This window comes from Staurois parvus, unplaced genomic scaffold (genome assembly GCF_062004578.1).
Source record: "Staurois parvus isolate SC_StPar_1 unplaced genomic scaffold, SC_StPar_1.0 ptg000021l, whole genome shotgun sequence".
NCBI lineage: Eukaryota > Metazoa > Chordata > Amphibia > Anura > Ranidae > Staurois > Staurois parvus.
Window position 1 is genome coordinate 8,788,482 of NW_028317817.1, and position 25,099 is coordinate 8,813,580.

At 42.7% G+C, this 25,099-nt stretch overlaps 1 protein-coding gene across 1 annotated transcript in view; it reads left to right on the forward strand.

Annotated features, from left to right (window-relative positions):
- The first annotated feature begins 9,067 nt into the window (after positions 1–9,067).
- NEK10 (NIMA related kinase 10) overlaps positions 9,068–25,099 on the forward strand; it is a 371,560-nt gene continuing 355,528 nt past the window's right edge. The window contains exons 1-2 of the mRNA XM_089691216.1: positions 9,068–9,273; positions 9,377–9,516. The gene's annotated coding sequence lies outside the window, so the exon portion shown is untranslated. The remainder of the gene's footprint in view (positions 9,274–9,376; positions 9,517–25,099) is intronic.

The window sequence follows — 25,099 nt, forward strand, 5'->3', positions numbered from 1 at the left end:
CTCTCATTCCTAGATAAACATTTGTTCAGATATGTTACTTTTTGTTTCTATGTCATGGGAAGCAGTGACTTGGTACCTGTTCGGCCCAGTTCTCGTGTGTGGGCGTAAGGTTACCTATCTGGTCCATCAATAGCCTGTTGTATGTTTCAATTAAGCCAGCTACCCGTGGATGGTATGGGACATGGCACAGCCAGTACACATCAGAAACGTTGTATTGTTGATTCGGTGAAGTGTTAACCGTTATCACTTTGGACCTGTTGGGAACAGCCATAAGCAACAATGAGCTCCTGGAGCCTATGGTTGTGCCCTGTTCACACCACAATGCTGGTGCAATGTACAGTGCATAAAAATGCACACATGCTGCATTTCTCAACAGCACACCGCATGGAACGGCAGGTCATGGCAGTATAGGGCTGCTGCTGTGTAGAGACCTGAAAAAAAAAGATAAACTGTGCCTTGCATAGTAAAACGCAAGACATTTCTTTCTATCGCAGCTGTACAGTGGGCACCATCTGCCTACTACAATGGATTGTTTTAGCATGCAACTAGTATGAATTCCTTGTGAAGCTCCCAAGATGCAAGTTCAGATCAGCTATAGCTTTGTCTCAAAGTTTAGATATTCTCTCCTTCCCATGATAAACCGCTTGCATGCACTAGTGAATGGAGGAACACATTTTGATACCGTGAACTGGATCACAGCAGGTTAAATGGCACAAGCAAGAGACCAGAATAGGATTCCATTCCAGCAAAACAACCATTCATTGTAATGAACTCTTGCAAACCTGGGTTGTAGAGGAGAACCTTCGGCAAGTGGTTTATTTGCTAATGGCAAATAGGCTGTTTACATTGCAAGGGAACCTTCATCAATGACACCTTTAAAAAATGCAGCGCGCTTGCGGCACCATGTAAATTTCCAGCTGCTGCATTTTCAAAATGCTGCAGGAACCTTTTTCCCATGGGCTGCTGTGCCCACGCAAAACGCAGCCTGCAAAGCTGCAATAGTGCGAACCTAGCCTTAGGGTGTAGTGTATTATTATACTAAAACAGTGCACAAAGACTCCTGTGGAGTGGTCATGATCTGGAAAGCTTATGAATGGTCTAAATGGTGTGTGGACAGACAAAGAACAGATCTACAGTGGTTGGAAAGTGAACAAGTGTTGCCAACCATCAGTATTTTTACTGGCAGCCTGTAAACAATGAGTACTTTTCTCCTGCCAGTTATAGGAAAAGGATGCCAGTAAAGATATGGCTGTGATGCTTGGCTCAGATCTGCGTATGCGCAGTTCTAGTCTGGAGCCAGCCGAGACCATCCAAGTGCCTCCTACAGATTGTTCGGGTGGTGCAGGGGGTCTGGCGGAGGCAGTGCCTGAGCGTGTCGTGTGATGTCATGGTGGAGCGGCCATAGCCTTGTGTTGTGTGCCCGTCGGTAGGACGGGAGCAAGGCAATTCAGGAGGTGGACTGTCAGTGCTGCTTGGACTGGAGTGGACTGAAGGGACCATCACTGTGGCTCAGAAGGGGATGTCATGTCGGTGAGGTGGCATCATCATCTGTGCTGCTGCACATTGCTGTCACTGTGAGAGTCAATTTCATCTATGTGTGTGTCTGCCCATTCTAATTTCTTGCCCTCCCGAGTCCTGCCCCTGAGCTACTTACTTATCTATATAAAAAATAAAATAAGAAATGTTCTTTGCCTTGCCTACCGGGCACTTTTACCCCCTTCCTGCCCAGACCAATTTTCAGCTTTCAGCGCTCTCAAATTTTGAATGAGTATTGCATGGTCATGCAACACTGTACCCAAACTAAATTTTTATCAATTTTTTGAGACAAATAGAGCTTTCTTTTGGTGGTATTTTATCACCACTGGGGTTTTTATTTTTTGCTAAACAAACTAAAAAAGATCAAAAATTTTGAAAAAAAGTTTTTCTTATTTTCTGTTTATAAAGTTTTGTAAATAAGTAACTTCTCCTTTGCTGATGGGCACTAATAGGCTGCATTGATGAGGAGTCACTGATGGGCACTGATAGGCTGCACTGATAGGTGACACTGATGGGCACTGTTAGGCAGCACTGATTAACTGATGGGCACTGATTGCGAGAACAGATGGGCACTATTGACCGCACTGATGGGGCTACACTGATCACCAGGACACTGATGATCAGTGTAGATGTCACCCTGTGAAATGTCACTTACGTTTCTGCTTTCCTCACACCCTGTCAGCATGATGAGAGGACTGCCGTTAACTAGCATTTCCTATTTACCCAGTGATCAGCTGTGATTGGATACAGCTGATCACATGGTAAAAGCATCTGTGATTGGCACGTTCTGTAGTGATGTGATCAGCTGTGTCCTAAGGACAAAGCGATCACAGATCGTGAGCAGTGTGGAGTTCTGGGAGGACATCCATGGACGCCCTCCCAGCGCTAGCCAACCGCGCTGTAGCCGTCTTTTGGCTTTAGCACGGTTGGTAACTGGTTAAATAAAATTGCTAACTGCATATTGTACTTGTTTTTAGCCTAAACACTGAAATTTGCTCCTAAAACTGTAATTTTTTAACTTTTGGAAATGCCAGTAAAAACGTGGCTGTGACTTTCAATCTGGTAGGTTGACAACACTGAACCTACAAAAAGGTGGTGGAATTGCCTGGGGAAAAAAAAAAAAAGAAATGTCTGTCTAAATGGGTATTGTAGCTTGATGATGGCAGGCAGTGTAGTATTTGGGTGGGAGATGAGAGGTAGGGGTGAGAGGTAGATAGCAAGTGAAATCAATAGGTGCCACTTGGGACCCCCCAAGTATAGTAGGTTTCTCAAACCTTTTTTCTGTGTGAAATGCAGGCACAGCAGCCCATTTGAATGAATGGGTAGTTGTGCTCATGCAAATGTAGCCCACAAAGCTGCAATAGTGTGAACCTAGCCTTATGGAATGCATCGCTGGTTTTAAATGGTACAATACTGTAATATTTACATATTTTGTATTACCCATTTTTAATATATTCAATAAAAATTTGATAAATCAATGTATCGATTAATCTCAGCATAATTTAGGAATTATTGAATAAAAACAAATAAAAAACCAAAATGTTGCATAAATGTACCAATGTGGCTTGCTTGGCTAAGTCATAGAGAGCCATGAAGTTTTTCCTGAGAAAAAAAAATTATATATATAATCCCAAGTTCAATTTTTCTCATCATTTCTTGCATCTCCGTGCTGCTGATCTTCTGCAGCGTATTTTAGTCTCTTGTCTACATACCGTATGGGCTTCTCTTCCTTGGGCAGGACCAGCTTCTTAATTTGGTATTAAAACCAAAAAAATAATATACAGTATTGAAGCTTATCAATCATTAGATGTGGCGGCTGTATTAGTTTTGTTCCCCCCCCTCTGTTTTCACCTGGTGATCTGGCCAGTAACACACCTCCTGTTAGAGCACTCATACTCTGGATGAGGGAGCACAGGGGACACCTTTTAGACAATAAGAGAACAGGAGGCACCAGCTAAGTGCAGTATGTGTATAAGATGGTTTATTAAAAGCAGTTAAAAACACTTACAAGATGGTTAAAATGTCAGCCTTATCAGACAGTAGGTCCTTAGCTCGCTCCTTTAGCTGGGTCTGCTGCTGTCATCCAGACTAGAAGATAGAAGAATGGAGCCAGGATGCCCTGTGTACATCTGGAAGTGCACCGGAACCAGTGTGGAACACACGGGCGGAAGTGACATCATTGGACGGAGGAGAGTATCGGGACCAGTGTCAGGTTGTCAGGCTATGTGCTCGTAGCTGCTTGCTCCTTCTAGTGGCCTTTACCACAACATTCCACTGAACTGCCCTACAAAAACTTACTAACGACCTACTAACTGCCAAAACCAATGGTCATTACTTCTTACTCATACTCCTGCTGCCTTTGACACAGTTGACCACCCACTCCTCCTCAATAAACTCCACTCCCTTGGTCTCGGTGACTCTGCTTTTTCCTGGTTCTCCTCTTCCCCATCTCAGCACACTTTCAGTGTCACATACAACACCATCTCCTCCACTCACCTTCCTCTTTCTGTTGGGGTACTCCAAGACTCTGTCTATGGGTCCCTCCTATTCTCTTTCTACACCTCTTCCCTGGGCCAGTTGATAACCTCCCATGGCTTCCAGTACCATCTCTACAACGATGACACCCAGGTCTATCTCTCTACTCCCCAGCTCACACCCTTGGTCTCCTCATGTATCACAAACCCACTCTTTCTAAAACTGACTTTATCATTGAGATCAACAGCACAACTATTGGTCCCTCCACACAAACCAGGGTACTAGGTGTAATCCTAGACTCTGACCTGTTCTTTGGCCCCACATCCTATTACTGGCTAAATCCTGCCACTTCAACCTCCGCAACAGAATTCACCCCTTCCAGGCTAACAACACCACAAAACAACATATTCACTTCTTGACTACTGCAACTCCTTCTTCACTAGCCTACCAATACACAGGCTATCCTCCTTTCAGTCTATAATGAATGCTGTTGCCAGGCTTATACACCTTACTAATTGATCGGTGACTGCTGCCCCTCCCTGCCATTCTCTGCACTGGCTTCCACTAGCCTAACATAAAATTTGAAATACTAAGCAGAATGTACAAAGCCATCCACAACATTGCCCCCAGCCTCCAGCCATATCATCAACTTCATCTGCAGATATCACCAAACTGCTCCTCCCAAGATGTCTTGCTCTCTAGCTCCTTTGTTACCTCCTCTCCCATCCTCTGGAACTCCCTACCGCAGTATGTCCGGTCAGCTCCTACCCTGTCCGCCTTTAGGCGGTCCTTGAAAACTAATTTATTCAGAGAAGCCTACCCCACCTCTACCTAAGAACTGTACTTGAGTCCCCTCCATCAGATCATCCCCTGCAGCTATTATTATTATTATACAGTATTTATAAAGCGCCAATAGTTCGCTCAGTGCTGTACATTACAAAGGGGGACAGAACATGTGACAGAACAATACCAATACAATGCAAAACATGAGGGGATCGAGGGCCCTGCTCCTTGGAGCTTACAATCTAGGAGGGAGGGGATGGTGGCACAGGAGGAGATAGCTGTGGGGGATGGAGTGGTAGGAAGAGTAGAGGCGGTCGGTAGGCTTCCCTGAAGAGATGGGTTTTCAGGGTGCGCCTAAAGGAGAGGAGAGTAGTTGATAATCTGATGGGTTGGGGCAGGGAGTTCCAGAGGATGGGTGACACCCTGGAGAAGTCCTGGAGGCGGGCATGGGAGGAGGAGACCAGGGAACTAGAGAGAAGGAGGTCTTGTGAGGAGTGGAGTGTGCGTGCTGGGCGGTACTTGGATATTAGGTCAGAGATGTAGTACGGGGCAGTATGGTGGACAGCTTTGTACGTCAGTGTTTTTTTGAATTTGATCCGTTGCACAATCGGAAGCCAGTGGAGGGATTGGCAGAGGGGGGTGGTGGAGATGGAGCGGTTGGAAAGGTGAATGAGTTACCTTTTTTACCACCTCCTCCTTCATTTAGATTGTAAGCTCTATGAGCAGGGCCCTCCTATTCCTTATGCATTGAACTGTATTGCAATTGTACTGTCCCCCCCTTATACTGTAAAATGTTGCGCAAACTGTTTGCACTATAAAAATCCTGTATAATAATAATAATAACTTTAATCTTATTTAAATGTTACACCAATTTTATGCAATTCTATTCACCCCAGCAGTATTGCAGCATGGTGTACTGCATCACAACACATTGTTGTAATAAAAAATCCAGTAATGCACTCTCTCGCCCTGCTCTGCACATGCTCAGCTGCTCTCTATTCTCGGCACTGTGCCTAAAATCAGCAACTTACTAAAAAGCGATCAGCTTTAAAATTTACTGTTGCTGAAGGAGAAAAAAAGCAACAGGAATGACGCACACTGAGCTGAGGGAAAACAGAATAGGGAGGAAGAAAGGAAAGCAGGAGAGGTGACGGAACAAACTCTGCTGCCAGAGAGACACAAAAGAAATAAACTTACAAGGAGAGTGTCTTATATTATCTTCCTGATATTCTCTCCTCTCTCACTCTTAAGCAGCCTGTGAACTTCAGCACTGTAAAGCTTCTGTCAGCCTTCCTCTCAAATTAAGCCAAGACTTAAGACTAGAAATGTACATCATTTAATAGAAGAAAGTGACATATTGTTTTGAGACCAAGGATGGGGAGAATTTCCAAGAAAGGAAGTGACTGACTGGGGCTTCAACAAAATGGTGGCCTCCAGCAAGGAGAACGGGAGCAATGCTGGAGGCAATATACAGCACACACTAATTTTGGTAGCATAATTATTAATGTGGAATATACAGTATCACACAGAAGTCCGTACACCCCTCACATAAAAATAAAAACAAATAAAAAACAAAATGTTGCATAAATGTACCAATGTAGCTTGCTTGGAAGAGTCATGAAGTTTCTCCTGAGAAAAAAAAAAAATATATATATATTCAGAACGTATCTGGACTGCATGTCTATACTGTGAACCGGCCCCTAGGGACCAGTTCACACCACAAAAACGCAGTCCGGATGCATTCCAGATACATCTTTGCTTATGGCTAGTTATTATTATTATTATACAGTATTTATAAAGCGCCAATAGTTCGCTCAGCGCTGTACATTACAAAGGGGGACAGAACATGTGACAGAACAATACCAATACAATGCAAAACATGAGGGGATTGAGGGCCCTGCTCTTTCGAGTTTACAATCTAGGAGGGAGGGGATAGTGGTACAGGAGGCGATAGCTGTGGGGGATGGGGTGGTAGGAAGAGTGGAGGAGGTCAGCAAGTTAGCAGGGGGTGGGGTAGGCTTCCCTGAAGAGATGGGTTTTCAGGGTGCGCCTAAAGGAGAAGAGAGTAGGTGATAATCTGATGGGTTGGGGCAGGGAGTTCCAGAGGATGGGTGACACCCTGGAGAAGTCCTGGAGGTGGGCATGGGAGGAGGAGACCAGGGAACTAGAGAGAAGGAGGTCTTGTGAGGAGCGGAGTGTGCGTGCTGGGCGGTACTTGGATAATAGGTCAGTGATGTAGTTCAGGGCAGTATGGTGGACAGCTTTGGACAGTTCACACTACATGTGTCAGTTGCTTTTTTTTCTGCATCCAAAACACACAGAAAGTAGGTTATATGGTTGTCAATGTCATTGTTTACATCAGTGCTTGCAGTTCCAGTGCGTTCCGGTTGCAGAAAAAAAAAGTAAAACAGGCTGCATTTTTTCTGCACAGAACTGTACTGGAACGAGGTAAAACGCATCAAAAACGCACCAGAACACACTGGAAAGCACCTAAAAGTGCACTGGAATGCACAGGTCTCTATTTAAATTGAAGAAAAAAAGGGAAAAAAAAGAACTGGAATACATAAAAAACACATTGGAACACGTCAAAAACACATAAAAAATGCACTGGAACACGCCAAAAACGTGCATAAGGAAATGCATCTGCAACCCATCTGGACTGCGTTTCTATAGTGTGAACCAACCCTTACAGTTTTTTTGACACACTCCATTCCGGTGCAGTTTTGATGAAGTTTGCTATGTTCCAGTATGGTTCTGTGCAGAAAAAAATTTCTACTTTTTTTCTGCACCGGAAACTGAATGGAACTGACTGCACTGGTATAAACAAGGGCCATTGGAATACATGGAAAACACTGTGCATGCATTTTTGATGCAGAAAAATAGGTGCACTGAGCTACATCTAGTGTGAACTGGCCCTAAGGCCAGTTTTCTGCATCTAGACTACATTTCTATGGTGTGAACCGGCCCTAAAAGAAACATTTTCGTGCATGTCCCTTTGGATATTTTCACGTATTGTCGTGATTGGCTCTGGAAAGCTGTGTACCAACGATCATGTACCGCCCAACTTTCTGAGAATGAGGGACACCTATTAGCAAAAGTATGTAGGCATAGGACACACCCCCTGCCATGCCCCCTTAAAGGGTAAACTAGGATTAATGCAGTATATGATGGATGTTGGGTACTTCTTGCAAACACCTTTCCCCTTTAAACTCTGTATATCTCTGCAAGGATTTCTCCCTCCTTCAGGGAAAGCGTTTTTTTGATTTTAACAATGTGAGTGCATTGATTAAGATTTGTGGAATAAAATAAAGTCTGTTTTAAGGATAAAGCACTATGTTCCTATTGTCTCGTTTCACACTGAGGAACGTATAAGGAGGATTGTGCTAGTGATTCAAAGCAGCTGAAGGAGGGAGAAATCCTTGCAGAGATATACAGCATTTAAAGGGGAAAGGTGTTTGCAAGAAGTACCCAACATCCATCATATACTGCAGCAATCCTAGTAGGTTCCAGGATATGTGAACCAAAAGCTTATTAAGCCTGTATAATAGGCTTAGAAGGAGGTGAGCGCACATCTATTTTCACTGAAGGATTCACGGAAAGTCATTGTATTATGTTTTAATCACTTTATCACAAATTTAGACTTTTTTTGGATAATGGATTTATTTTTTTGTTTTTTATTATGATCACTTTATTGATATATTGAATTTGAATTTTGTCAGTTTGTATACATAATAGTATATTGCACACACTTTATATAGTTGGATAATAGGAGCGCAACATTTATAGATACATGGTTTAAATTGCACAGTTGGAGTATGTGTTGTTAGTGATCTCTAAGGTTTTTTTGTTTGGCTTGCAAGTTACACACACCTGTATTTTGTAATTGCTCCCAAACTCACCAGCTTTTACCATTGCTATTCCTTTATATTGGCTTTTGGAATTGACAAATGCAGCATTTTATAAACTGGATGGTTTAACAGTGGTAAACACTTCTTGAAGGATAAATAGTGCATTTTATATACTATATAGATCAGATCAAAATGAGGAGGAAGGTGGGACAGAGGAACTTTGTTCCCTATGAGGGGAAATCCCTATATATCAGGGACAGTTGTGAGCTATGCGATCAGATTATCAGAGGATCGTGTGTGCACAATACATGTTATGGCTTGGAAAACCGCCTGTTATCAGAAGACGCCAGGATGCCGATGTGTGAACACAGCCCCTGGAGCAGAATTCAGGTGAAGACTTGTGACTTTACAGCGACTTTTCTTTCCTTATTGGCGAACACCGCCAGGCAGCATTGCCAGGAGAAGGTTGGTGTCAGTGTCAGGAGGACAGCAATGGCACCGTCTCTTCCTATGTAGGATTACAAGGTGTGCGCCTGTCTGGCCACGCCCCTTATCACTAGGCGACTCTCAATGTTTATACCGTTACCAGGGAGACCGACAGCCGGGACCCGCGGCAGCAGCAGAGCAGCATGTGAGTACAGAGAAGGGGGGCGGTGTGATCGCGGGGACACAGGACGGGGAATGAGGGGGGAGTAGTGGAATCTGATGAGTGAGTCATGTCATTGTCACTGCAGGGGAATGGGCTCTATATAGAAGATAAATATAGAATGTGCAAAACAGGAGGAATGCTGTGAAATCTCCCTGAAATGTGATGACAGCTCGGGAGAGGTCATGTGACAGCACAGGATTAGATGTCACAAATAATCGGAGAAAGGTCTGCATTTATTCCCCTTTACTGTGTGGTGCATGCTGGGTATTGGTGTCATTCATCACTTTATCATGTCATCTGTCACTGTGTTCCCTTCACTGTTCACCTGCATTGGTCTTCACAAGGGCTCATGTACACTGCAGATGAGAAACTCACGTTTAGGAGCTGTTCAGCATTTTTTTCAGCTGCCCCTGAACTCCCCTTAATGTTTTCCTATGTGTCCATGTACACATCATCATGTACAGTCCTTTACAGGCATTTGAGTTTACAGTCTTTTTTTTGAATGCACCAAACTTGCATTCAGGAGTAGATTTTATCAGCGATTCAAACGCCAAATGCTTGTAAACGCGGTTAACCGCGTTTATAAGCATTTGCGTTTAGAAGCGTTTTTTAACTGTTCCATGTCCAGATGTTGTCCGGAGCCTTTTTTCATCATCAGAAATGCATGCAAACCGCTATCCAGGTACTCAAATGGACCCAGTACACCCAGTGGTGTATTTAGGATTTGTGCTGCCCTAGGCAACACGATAATCAGACCCCCCCCCCCCCCACAGAGAGAGAGCCTAACATTGAACAACAACATCCCTGCCCCACCCGGAAAGAAAGTCAATCTCCTTTTGCAGATCCGGACATCCATGGGAATGACAGTCAGGTTCTGCATACACCATCAAGCAGTCTGCAGCCTCTCTCGGCTCCCACCTGGTCCCCATGCCGCAAGTGTCCCTTCTTCAAAGAGGCAGTGCTTCCCCCTTGAAAAATGCCACCCTAGGCAACTGCCTTGTTTGCCTTGTGGTAAATACGCCCCTGGGTACACCAGCGCAGTCAGTTCCAGGTTTCACGTGAAGGACAAATGGTAGAACGTGCTGCATTATGCTCATGATTGAGATCCATAGTGAATACAACCAGAAAAGACAGGTCATCTCCAGTGGTGTATTTAGGTTTTGTGCTATCCTAGGCAACACAAAAATCCCCCATCCACTGCGGAGAGAGTCTGACACTGACCACACCAACCAACCCCCACCCCCCTGGCTGAGAGAGCCTTCCACCACTCCCCCATACACCGGCTGGCTACCATGTCGCCCCCCCTCCCCCCCACCCAGCGAGAGAGACATCTTCACAGCTCTGGACATCCTCGGGAACAAGAGTTCTGCATACACAATCAAGCAGCCTGCAGCCTCTTATGGATCCCACCTGGTCCTTATACCACGTGTGTCCTTTCTTTTGTCCCTTCTTCTGCTGCCCCCCTAAAAAATGCCGCCCTAGGCAAATGCCTTGTTGGCCTTGTGGTGAATACACCCCTGGTCATCTCAACACATACTGCTCTCTGTGCTTCTGCTCTCTCTATTTCTCTCAAAATATCTGAAATAGTTAATTTTGTACTGTTTTTCAGTGCATTCTGAGCATTTTGGAAGGTCACCTGAGGTTATCTTTTAAAAACGCTTCTAAATGCAAACGCTCATAAACATGCCATGCAAATGCAGCTAAACAGACGTTTTTTAACCTATGTTCTCCAGCAGTCAGTTTCCATTGTTCAGAAGAGTTTTCCAAATGCCCCGTGTACGTGAGCCCTAAGTCAGCACTGGGGTCCATAGAAAAGAATTGTCTTCTATGTGCCTCCTTCACAGCACAAATCTGCGTTCAGGTGGTCTGCACTGCATTTGTAGACAGCGTAGGTGACCACACTGCATGGCACTGCTGCACTGCATAGGAGTCTATGTATTATTTGTTAGATGAATGTCACCAGTTTTCGCCCAGCTGTCACAAATTCTGACCCATTTTGCTTAACCACTTGTTGACTGCGCTATAGCTGAATGGCGGCTACAGCGTGGTCGTCCAGGTCTGGGAGGACGTCATGTCCTCCCAGAATCGTGCCCCCAGTGGTGTGCAACAAGCGCTCTCTGTGTCCTGTGGACATAGCTGATCACATGACATGGTAAAGGGCAGGGGCGGACTGACCATTCGGGGACTCGGGCACTGCCCGAGGGGCCGGGGTCAGTAGGGGGCCCCATGAGATGCCCCTGATAACTTTCACAGGCTTTTTTGGGTGTGGTCTGAGTGTTGGCGAGGATACAGGGGCCCAATGATTTCCTATTGCCTGGGGGCCCCATGAGTTGTCAGTCCGCCCCTGGTAAAGGGCCAATCACAGCAGCCTTTTAACACGTGATCAGCTATATTCAATCATAGCTGATCACCATGTAAATACACTTGACAGTTACTTTCCTCACACTGTTACAGCATGAGTAAACTACTGCCGATAACTGGCAAATGTGAAAGGAAACCTCTACACTGATAATCAGGGCACTGATTATCAGTGCAGCCCAAAAGTGCCCAACAGTGCTGCCAATCTGTGCCCATTAGTGCTGACAATCTGCGCTTAAAAGTGCCGCCAGTCAGTGCCACCTATCAGTGCTGCCTATTAGTGCTCATCAGTGCCGCCTATCAGTGCCCATCATTGCAGCCTATCAGTGCCCCCTCATTGATACCCACAGTGCTGCCTCATCAGTGCCCATCTGTGCTGTCTATCAGCACCCATCAGGGCAGCCTTATCAACACATATCAGCGAAGGAGAAAAAATACCTGTTTGCAAAATTTTATAATAGAATCTAAGAAAAACTTTTTTTTAATTTCCATTTTTGTTTAGCAAAAAATAAAACAGTCAGTGGTGATTAAATACCTCCAAAAGAAAGCTCTATTTGCATGAAAAAAATTATAAAAAATTCATATGGGTACAGTGTTGCATGACTGCGCAATTGTCATTCAACTAACTTTGTCTAATTTAATGTGACTATTAAAACGCTACGGGGAGCTATCAAACCTGAAAATAAACCTTTAAAAATCTGAGATCTTAAATATAAATGTTTCAAAGGTAGAGATGCAGACCCTGCAAAAAGACTTTCCATTTACATGGAGGGAGAGGGAATTAAGCTACTTGGGAATAAAGTTAACCCCCTCAATAAAGAATTTATATCAAGTTAACTATATCCCATTAATAAAGGAAATTAAAGATGAGTTGAGAAGACTCTCAATAGGGCGGGTCTCGTGGATTGGATGTATTAATCTGGTTAACATGGTGATAGTCCCAAAAATCCTGTATAAATTTCAAATGCTCCCAATATATTTACCAGGATCTTTTTTTAGGATAATAAGAAAATTGATACTATGGGCTAATAAGAAACCAAGAATTAAATATGAGGTTTTATGTAACAACAAAGAGAGAGGAGGATTAAATCTGCCAAATATGAGGAAGTATTATATGTCAGTGTTATTATCACGGGTGGTAGATTGGACACATAACTCACAAGAAAAATAAAATGCATGAAGGTAAAAAATCTTGAGCCTTTAGAACCACTTTAGCCTCCCTGGCGGTATTCCCAAGTGTAGCTCGGGGTAAAGTTTCAGTACCACAAGCAGTAACCCTGAGCTACACTCGGGCTTACCATGCGGCGCTGCTCCAGGATCTGTTCTTCACTTACCTTGTCCTGCGCTCCCGTGATGTCCCTCCTGCAGTGTCCCTGGCAATGTCCTCCGGCGGATGCCGGCATCTGTCATCTGGGTTCCGTCACCTGCGAGCGTCGGGACGTACGGGGGACGGAACGGCAGGAAATTTGAAAATGACAAAAAGTGACATTCACTAAAATCACTAATATCACATAGTAAAACATTACTGTATCAAAGCATCTCACATACATTTTGTCCCGAGTGCTTTGTCCTGTCCCCTGTCTGCATTTTTACTGTTCTTTCTGCCTGGAAACTGAGAAACGTCCATGGCGTCCAAAAAGTGTCCCTTTAGGTCAAAAGCGGTTTTCGACCAGCTAGAGAACAGCGATAGTAAATTAGAACTACTTGCAGAATTGAGTGATAATGATTCGTGGAGAAATTCGTCATGAGACACTGAAAATGATTTTGCGACTTTGCTCAGTGATGTGCGAACTTGGCGCTATATTTCAAATTTCAGTGTTTTTGGTTTGATTATATTATTTAATTAAATTTATTATTATTATATAATTATTTTTTAGGATTATTTATTAAATTATAATTCATGATTTCGTGTTTCAAATTTTATCATACCCGGGATGCTTACTAGACTCTTGTTTGGACAGATTTCAGTGAGTTATTCCTAAAAATTACAGGCCTACAATAAAAAAACAACATATTTCCATGCAAAAAAATGTACCGCTTTGAGCACAGACATATGGACATAATCAGACCGCTAGGGAGGTTAAGGTGACCCACTTACCACAACACATAGGTATGAATCTGGTCCTAACTTTATTTTCTAAAGTTGCATTACTGAACCCAGAGCAATATAAGTTGGGATATTATTAGTCATTATGCACATGGGCTTTTTTATTGAATAAGGTCAGCTTATTCCTCACAAATTGCATAGAGGGAACAAGCTTTTCTAATGCCTTTCCCAAGCAGAGAAAATGTTAGCTAACTGGCAATCCGTGCTAAAATGCATGCTGCACTATAGGGAGCAGTGGTGGTGGTGGTGGTGGTGGGGCGCATTCAAAACGTGGGGTGTTGTATTGCCTAACCTCCATTTATTTAACTTTTTTTTTATTTGATTTCAAGCTTCAGCAGCATTTCGTCCTTAATTTACAGTTAACAAATTAGCATTCTAAAGGTAATATTCTAACTGCTGATGGAACAGGATTCATGGTTAGACGATATTATATTGCACGCAAAAGCTAGTTTTCCCAACCCCCGGAAAAGCCGTACATTGCCTGGGTTAGGTTTTATATTTTGCTAATGGACCAAAAATGATGGAACATTATTTTGCTTTCTGCTCAGTGCAAATGAAAGCGTAACGCAGACATGGATAGGAGGAATCAGCTAATCACCGTACATATCTTTGATGACAATTCAGTAAAATCGTGCATTTTTTACCAAATAATTAAATATTTATGTTTGTTTTTTTAATTTAAATTTTTATTTTTTTAATCATTATACAAACAATGTAAATTAAAATGTCCAAAAATGTTTCCATTATATTTTTAGTAAAAGAAAAATAACCCAAATTAGTTTATAACCAAAAATTATAATTTTTAAACTTTTTTTTTACTTTTTTTTTATATTATTTTTTATTTATTATTTTTTTTTTACATACTGTCACCCTAGCAGTACAGTGTCACCAATATTTGGGGATCAGACCCTTTGCAGCACTTAACAGATGATACAAAGCTTTATTTTTACGTAGTACCGAAACAGGCTCAGGCTGATAGAATAGACATTTCCACGGGTTTCCTTGAATGTCTACCCCACATATGTCTTGGGTATATAATGCTATTTCCCTCCAGCAACACTTCAGTTTCAGGCAACTCCATCATACATGCTCCATGCTACCCCTTTCTCCACAACTTCTCCAACAAAATAAATACTTATGATTTACAATATTTAGTGATTACATTTTTGTGTTATTTTTGGTGTTTTTTCACAGTTTTTTTTGCAGGCTACAGCTACTTTCACACTGAGGAGTTTTTGAAGCAGCGTTAAAAAAAGCTCCTGAAAAGTTTATGAAAAGTGCTTCCCTATGTATATTGTATGTTACATAGTTGCATAGTTACATAGTTAGCCTGGCTGAAAAAAGACAAAAAGTCCATCCAGTTCAACCATAATGCCTATGTATGTATGTATGCCTATGTACTATGTTTTTCACACTGGAATGTTGCGCTTCCATTGTGATGTAAAAACAACGGCTTACAGCATCTTTGGAGCATATTTGTTCAGTTAAAAAAGACCCCAAAAATGCCTCTTTCCATTGAAATCAATGGAAAACACGTGAAAAACGCCTGAAAAGCGCCTCAAAAATGCCTTTGAGAAGCATTTTTGGTGCAGTTTTTATGTTACGTGTCCTCTAAAAAACGCCCCAAAACTCGGTAAAAATGCATATTTGCCGTGTTTTTGCAGTGGATCAGTGTGAAAGTAGCCTAATACTGCACCAAAAGGCACACAGCAATACAGACGTATCTCGATTTACGAATGCCTCGGTTAATGTAATTTTCAGTTTACGAATGAAAATCCATTGAAAATAATGCCTCGGTTTACAAATGTTTTGCGCAATATGAACAGATTAATTGGTTTTTAATGCATTTATGATTTTTTTTTTAATCCTGACCCTGTACCGTACTATGCCTTTAACCACTTACCTACAGGGCACTTATACCCCCTTCCTGCCCAGGCCAATTTTCAGCTTTCAGTGCTGTTGAACTTTGAATGACAATTACGCGGTCATGCAACACTGTACCCATATGAAATTTGTATCATTTTTATTAGACAGATAGAGCTTTATTTTGGTGGTATTTAATCACCTCTGGGTTTTTATTTTTTGCTAAACAAACCAAAAATCACTGAAAATTTTGAAAAAAAAAGTTTTTTCTTAGTTTTTGTTATAAAGTTTGTAAATACGAAAAGTCCCGCAGAATGAATTAAATTCTTAAATCGAGGTATGCCTGTATATTGAATCTATGAAAACTTCTAGTGTGCTTTCATTCACAAAATGATGTCCCTCTGATAAAATGTTACATTCCTGAGCTCACGGGAACATTTTCACTTTTATACATTGTAGAATTTTTGCTTCATGGCCAGTGAAGAGTTCCAAGGCCTCATGCACACTGACTTTTTGTTTAACTCCCCAAGAAGCCTCCTCCTGGGAGCAGCATTTTGGCCCACGTCAAGTGTTTGAATGTTAATTAATTTCATTGGCCAGAATAAATAATTTATTCTGACCATTGAAATAACTCTTAAACACTAAAAGCGGCTAGTGTTTAGACACGTTTATGCGTGTTTGCTGACATTTAGACCAGGTTCACACTGATGCGGTGTGGGAAACGCTGCTAATCCTGTGCGTTTCCCACACCATATTGCAAGCTCATGTCATTCATGCGATCTGGTGCGGGGGTCAATATTTAATTAATGACACCCAGAAAGAGATTGCAAAACGCGATGCAATTGCCAGAAATCGCATCACATGGATGAGAACACCCTTGCAATGCAATTCTGATGCGGTAAAAAATAGGGACCTGCGCCTTTTTGGTGCGGAAGCAATTTGAGTCATATGGCTCAAATCACACCGCACAGATATTGCATGTAATTCGCACAGGAATGCGGTGCGATTCCTGTGCGAATTACATGTGGTGTCCTGCACCACATTGGTGTGAACCCAGTCTTAAGTATGTCAAGTGTTTTTTGTCTTCCAAAATGCTGCTGCTTCAGGACGCACTGACCCTGCATTTTTTTTTACTGTCTCTAAACTCACCTGCCATTAAAAGCTTCTAAAAGCCATAGTGTGCATGAACACATAGAATAACACAGAGGGGTGTTTGGAAGCAGTAAAAAAAAAATGCCTGACGCTCCTAAAAGCGGCAGGAAAAACACCCTGTGTGCCTGAGGCCTAATTATTATTTTGTACATTTCTAAAATATTGCCAGCGAACACCAGCAGATAAATAACAATGTGTGTGTTTTTTAGTAAATTGATTTTAATAATTTATCTTGTTCTTCTGTGGTATATATCGCACTATTGGTTCTTCGCCGCCCTATAGCAGAACTACTGCTACAGGGCGGCAGGGCTGCGCAAAATCACGTATATATACGTGATCTTGCATTTCCAGGTAGGGAAATTGGCAGCAACAGATGTCGATCACTAGGTCCCACCTAGAGATTCCCTGCCGACACAAGGAGATTGCTGAGGAACAGTGACAGGGGAGAGACCTCTGTGTAAACAATACAGGTCTCTCTCCTGCCAGCAATAACATGCTGCTGTGTATTTCTCTGCACAGCAGAGAAATACACAGCAGCATGTTTCCATAGTGAACCACACACAGCGTAAAACAGCACACAGTTAACCCTTTGATCACCCCAGATGTTAACCCCTTCCTGTCCAATGCTATTTGTACAGTGTCAGTGCTTTTTATTAGCACTGATCACTGTATTAGTGTCACTGGGGATGTCATTGGTAGTTAGTCAGTTCCCCCCCAGTGTCAGAATGCCCGCCGCAGTCCCACAGTCCTGCTATAAGTCACTGATCCTCGCCATTAATAGTATAAAATTTTTTTTAAAAAATTCCAGTATATATACCGCCATTTGTAGACGCTATAACTTTCGCGTAAACCAATTAATTGACATGTATTGGGATTTTTTTGGCCTAAATTTATGACAAAATTAGATTTTTAAAATTTTTTTACAGCATATGTTTTATAGTAAAAAATACTGTTTTTCCTTTCTTGTCTTTTTTTTTTTGTTTATAGAGCAAAAAATAAAAAAAAACGCACAGGTAATCAAATAGCACTGAAAGAATGCTCTATTTGTGGGAAAAAAAAGAACATAAAGTTAATTTGGGTGCAGCGTTGCATGGCCGCGCAATTGTCAGTGAAAGTAACACAGCGCCGTATCGCAAAAAATGGCCTGGTCAGGAAGGGGGATAAATCCTGGGGCAAGTGGTTAACAAATGTGTAGTATTTACCTCACATTCATAGTATTTACCTCACATTCAATATTTTACTTTGATTAATTGACTATTTTATTATCTCATGTGATATTTCCAAAAAATGAGCTACTTGAAGTTCCATTCGCATATGATAACCTTTAGTGAATGGACCCCTATGTCTTCTTTATGTGTTTTGTGTTGTGCTCTCCATATTTGACCTGCACCTTACTTGAAAGGGTTAATTCGCCAAACTGCCTATGAAGATATGGGGTGACAGTAGTTAAAATAGCATTTAAATACCTCATGAAGCCTGACTGGAAAGCTTCTAGGACATTGCTATGGCCTCGTACAGGGGCGGACTGACAACTCATGGGGCCCCCGGGCAATAGGGGATCATGGGGCCCCTGTGTCCTTGCCCAAACTCAAAAAAGCCTATGAAAAAGGTACCAGGCAGGGGCAGACTGACAACTCATGGGTCCCCTGGGCAATAGGGGATCATGGGGCCCCGTGTCCTTGCCCAAACTCAAAAAAGCCTATGAAAAAGGTACCAGGGGCATCTCATGGGGCCCCCTACTGACACGGGGCCCTCGGGCAGTCCCCGAGTTTCCAAATGGTCAGTCCGCCCCTGGCCTCGTACACACGATAAGAATATCAGATATTTTTTTTGTGCATGCTAGCCTCATACTGAAAACGAATATGTTACTAGAGTTACAAAAATTCTCATAGGACAGAACACAACTTTGGAAGTGATGTAATATATTGTATTGTAACATATTCTTTCGTATCCAAGAATGTGTGGTCTTCTTCACTTGATTTTTTTTTTGTACATATACTATACTATTTACATGAAAATCGTTTGTTTTGTTGAAATTTTTTTAGTGCTTGTCCCTTTGGATATTTTCTCATGAACTGTCCTGATCAGCTCTCGAAAGCTGTTTACTAACGATCAGACTATTGGACGGTGTTTTTTTTTTGTCCGAGACTCTTCATCATATGTACTAGACATTAGAATGAAATGAAGATGATGGCTGCACACCAGAGGCTTGGAAAAAATTGAAAATCCGTTCTTGATCCAGAAAATAGGACAAACAGCTCAAGGACTGTAGTTGTTGTTAACGCGTTTCACACAGTCACATGCTTAATAATAAGAATGTGTTATGATTAGGCAAGTGACTGTGTGAAACGCGTTAACAGCTTGTACTCTTAGATTGTAAGCTCCCAGGATCAGGGCCCTCCTAACCCTCTTGTATTGAACTGTATTGTTGCTGTATTGTCTCCCGTTATATTGTAAAGCGCTGAGCAAACTGTTGGTACTATATAAATCCTGTATAATAATAATAATACAGTCCTTGTGCTGTTTGTCGTATTTTTAAGATCAATAAAGGATTTTCTATTTTTTTTCCAAGCCTCCGCTGTGTGACCATCATCTTCATTTCATACATATGTGGCGGTGAGCCAGGGTTTGCACCTGTCGAGGCTGAACTGTTTCACCCGAGCGGTATTTTGCTCATTAACCACTTGCCCTTCAGAGGATTTACCCCCCTTCCTGACCAGGCCATTTGTTTGTGTTACTTTAACTGACAATTGCGCGGTCATGCAACGCTGCACCCAAATTTACTTTACATACTTTTTTTCCCATGAATAGAGCTTTCTTTTGGTGGTGTTTGATTGCCTGTGTTTTGTTAATTTTTTGCACCATAAACAAAAAAAGACTGACAATTTTGAAAAAAAAACAATATTTTTTACTTGTTGATATTAAACATGTCCAATAAAAAAATTTAAAAAAGCTAATTTTGTAAAAAAAATTCAGGCCAAAATGTATTCTGCTACATGTCTTTGTTAACAAAAATCCCAATATGTGTAAATTAATTGGTTAATGTGAAAGTTATACTGTTTACAAATGGCGGTATATATACTGGAATTTTTTTTTTCTACTAGTAATGGTGGCGATCAGCGGCTTATTGACTGCAGCGGGCATTCTGACACTGTGGTCACTGACATCCCCAGTGACACCAATACAGTGATCAGTGCTAATAAAAAGCACAGACACTGTACTAATGGCACTGGGCAGAAATGGGTTAACATATGGGGCGATCAAAGGGTTAACTGTGTGCTGTGTGTGTTTTACTATGAGGCTGCATCTGTGCTTTCCACTGTAAGCACACTCCTTTGTATGGCTCTGCTATGCAGAGCCATACAAAGCAGTGGGCTGGAGCTGACAGGGTTGAGAACTGTATTGTTTACATACAGTTCTCTCCCCCGCCAGTAATACTCTAGGACCCGGTGATTGACAGCCGAGGTCGTGAATGGCGAAAATGCAAAATCACGTATATATATACATGATTTTGCACACCCCTGCTGCCCCGTAGCAGTATTTCTGCTATAGAGCACTGGGAAAGCAGTTAATGTACTAGGCATTGGAGACTCCTAGCTGTTACTGCTCACCTCCACAATTACAGGAGTGAGCTCTCTGACGCTGAGCTTACAGCTACTACATCACGGAAGAGAAAGCCCATGTGAGGGGGTTTGAATCAGAGAACGAGCTCACTCCTGTGATGTTGAAAGTAAACAGTAACACCTAGGCCTTATCTTAGCAACTTCCTAGAAGTTTTCCACTCAGGCTTCATGAAGTATGTAAATGGCGTACACCTATAGCAAGGACATTATTTCATTTTGTTCAAAGCTGCAGTTTGTTTTGATCTATAGACATCATAGGCAGTTAGGCAGTTTTTTGGTAAAGGTGAACCATCCCTTGAAGGTCATTGTATTCTCCTCACTCTGGTCTGTGGATGGGGCAGAACCGCTAGCAGATCCGTTTTCTCAGTGGGGGATCTCTCTGCTGATTGCTGCTGAGAAATCGGATGACAGGTCTGTGTTCGCTCCGCTGCAGCCTGCTTTTTCCTATGGGGTAGTCAGATGGAAACGGACCGCCTGTCCATTTCCACTCGACTGTCATCTGATCTGAGTCGCTGGATGAATGGGGAATGGATCCCCATTAGTCTGTTTTTTGCATACAGGATCAGATTGTATTCTGGCAGGTGTCAGTGGACACTTGTCCACTGACACCTGTCAGTCCACAGAGGTCTATGGATGGTCTGATGAGGTCCGCTTGAAAAACTGAGAGGTGGACCCGATCAAACCATCAGTGTGAAAGGGGCCTAAAGCCTTGTACACATGGGCCGAAATCAGCCATTTCAGCTGGACACTTTTTTTGTTCTGCCTGCAGGAATGATAAATGGACTGCAGACAAAACTTTCTTTTTAGTTTTGGACAAAGTGGTGACAGACTACAACCTTACTCAGGCAAAGCAGTTTGTATCTCCATTGAGGTGATTTCCCCTCACTTCCAGCCATAATAGGAAAGTGTATATTTTGGGACACAGTTGAGACAGATTGCAAAAAGAATGTTTTCCAGTAAAATGGAGCAGAGTTATAACGCTTCAAGTCAACTATTACTGTATATGTCTTCCTGTCCTGATGACAATCAGAACCTCATACCTGCTCTAATAAGGACAGGATGTGAGATGGGATTTCCCTAATAGAGTCATAGAAACAATAGGAAAATAGCAGAGGTATTTAGTCTCTCCAAGTCAATCCAAATCTGAAAGGCTCCAGTTGGATTTTAAGGACTATCCATAGCACAGACAGCAATAAAAAATATTTGGTAGATTGAAAAATGGTCTTATATCTGCAGTTTAAATACCTTAGCTATGTTACGGTTTTACCTTTTTGACAACTAGCAGGTGTGTACGGTGAACTAAGCAATAAATAATGATCCACTTCCGGCTTCTTTTCCAGATAATTTCTTTGGTCCACCCTAAACAAATAAAGGTTTCCTTTCAAATAACTTATCCCGCCTTAAATAAATAGTTTCTGATGGAGAAAGTGACAGTACTGTGTTTACACTTCTGTACCTATTGAATGGGAAGTTTGCTAGCAAATACAATGACAGAACAAAACATGTGAAATATGTTTGTGTATGGGACTGAATGCTTACACCTGACCTGTTAAATAAAAACCATGTAAAACATTGACGTCACACTGGCAGGTTTGTTCAAAGAGGCACTGCAAAGACCAGAACCACTTGCCTTCCAGAGGATTTACCCCCCTTCCTGACCAGGACTTTTTTTTGCGATATGGCACTGCGTTACTTTAATTGACTACTGACTCCTACCACTGAGCAGGTCACTAAGGTCTTCTCAGAAGCCCGCCTCACCACTTGCCCCCTTGACCCTGTCCCCACACAACTCCTCCGGTAACCCTCCTCCTCCATCCTACGCTCCCTCACCCACATCTTCAATCTCTCCCTCTCTACTGGCGCATTCCCCTCCCCCCTAAAGCACGCGCATATCACCCCCATACTCAAAAAACCCTCCCTGGACCCCACCGACCTGAACAACCTTAGACCCATCTCCCTGCTGCCATTCACATCCAAGCTCCTTGAGCGCTTAGTCTACAACCGCCTAAGCTCCCACCTCACTGACAATAACCTCCTTGATCCACTACAGTCTGGCTTCCGTCCCCTACACTCTACCGAAACCGCCCTACTCAAAATCACTAATGACCTGCTAACCGCCAAAGCTAATGGCCACTACTCAGTCCTCCTACTCCTCGACCTCTCCGCGGCCTTCGATACAGTTGAGCACCCCCTCCTCAATAAACTACACTCCCTTGGCATCAGAGACTCTGCTCTCTCCTGGCTTTCCTCCTATCTATCCCAATGCTCCTTCAGCGTTACCTATAATGCTACCACCTCCCCCTCTCTCCCCCTCTCTGTCGGGGTCCCCCAAGGCTCTGTCCTCGGGCCCCTTCTTTTCTCCATCTACGCCTCCTCCCTCGGCAAACTGATACACTCCCACGGCTTCAACTATCACCTCTACGCTGACGACATGCAAATTTACCTCTCCACCCCTCACCTCACCCCTTCAGTCTCCGCCCGTATCACCCACCTCTTGAACGACATATCAGACTGGATGTCGCTCCATTTCCTCAAATTGAACCTTTCCAAAACCGAGCTCCTAGTTTTCCCCCCAGCCCGCGCCTCCCCTTCCTCTCCATCACGACCAACAACGCCACCATCAATCCCACCCCACAAGCCAAAGTCCTAGGTGTCACCCTGGACTCAAACCTATCCTTCCAACCTCATGTCCAATCGCTGGCAACTTAATGCAGGCTCCACCTCCGCAACATCTCCAAGATACGTACATTCCTAACCCCAGACACTACTAAACAACTCGTTCACTCCCTTATTATCTCACGCCTGGACTACTGCAACTCCCTTCTCACCTGCCTATCCCAACACAGGCTATCCCCGCTTCAGTCCATCCTGAACTCAGTGGCCAGACTTATACACCTTACCAACCGCTCCTCTTCTGCCGCCCCCCTCTGCCATTCCCTCCACTGGCTTACGATTGCCCAACGCATTAAATTCAAACTACTAACATTGACATACAAAGCCATTCATAACGCTGCCCCAAACTACCTCACCGACCTGATACCCAAATACCACCCTACCCGTACTCTTCGCTCCTCACAAGACCTCCTACTTTCTAGCTCCCTGGTCTCCTCCTCCCACGCACGACTGCAGGACTTCTCCAGGACTTCCCCCATCCTCTGGAACTCACTACCCCAATCCATCAGACTGTCACCTACCCTCCTCACCTTCAGGCGCACCCTGAAAACCCATCTCTTCAGGGAAGCCTACCCCACCCTCACCTAACAGCCTATCTCCTCTACTCCTCCTACCACTCCATCCCCCACAGCCACTTCCTCCTGTACCTCTCTCCCCTCTCTCCTAGATTGTAAGCTCGAAAGAGCAGTGCCCTCGAACCCCTCGTGTATTGTTTTGTTACTGTATTGTCCCATGTACTGTCCCCCACTATAATGTACAGCACTGAGCAAACCTTTTGGTGCTATATAAACACTATATAATAATAATATTGCGTGGTCATGAAACGCTGTACATAAATGAAATTTATGTAATTTTTTCCCACAAATAGAGTATTCTTTCAGTGGTATTTGATCACCTCTGTGTTTTTTATTTTTTGTGCTATAAACAAAAAAAGACTGACAATTTTGAAAAAGAAAACCAATATTTTTGTCTTTTTGTTATAAAACATATCCAATAAAAAATTTGAAAATGTCTTCAAAAATTTAGGCCAAAATGTATTCTGCTACATGCCTTTGCAAAAAAAAAATTCCAATATGTGTAAATTAATTGATTTCAGTGAACATTAGAGTGTCTTCAAATGGCGGTATATATACTGGAATTTTTATTTTTATTTTTTTATACTAGTAATGACAGCGACTTATAGCAGGACTCCAGTGGGCATTCTAAAACTGGGTGGAAACTAACTGCCACTGACACTAATACAGTTACATAGTTAGTCTGGCTGAAAAAAGACAAAAGTCCATCCAGTTCAACCATTAAAAAAAAAAAAAATAAATAAAGTTATAATCCTATACCCACAGTTGATCAAGAGAAGGCAAAAAAAACGGCAAGGCATTATCCAATTTGCTCTGGCAGGGAAAAAAATTCCTTCCTGATCCCCGAGAGGCAATTGGATATTCCCTGGATCAACTATACCTATAAATGTTAGTATCCAGTTATATTCTGTGTATCTAGGAAAGAATCCAGGCCTTTTTTAAAGCAATCCACTGAGTCGACCAGAACCAACTCTTGAGGGAGTCTACAGTGATCAGTGTTAATAAAAAGCACTGACACTGTACTAATGACACTGGGCAGGCATGGGTTAATATCAGGGGAAATCAAAGGGTTAACTGTGTATTTTACTCTGTGCTGTGTTTTACTAGGGAGACGTGCTGTTTTGTATCTCTCTGCTGTGCAGTGATACAAAACAGCATGTCCATGCTGACAGGAGAGAGACCTTTGTTGTTTACACACAGGTCTTTCCCCTATCAGCTTTTCCCGGCGATTGCCAAGGGACTCGGTGATCGACATCTCTAGCCACCAATAGCAGGGCGGGTAGGGCGGTGCACACGCCCTCTTTCCATAAATGCAAATTACATATATATATATTTATATATGTGTGTGATTTTGCGCAGCCCTGCCGCCCTGTAGCAGTACTTCTACTACAGGGCAGCAGGAAAGTAACCAGGGGCAATTAATCATATTTCAGTTATTACAATTTCTGATTATTGAA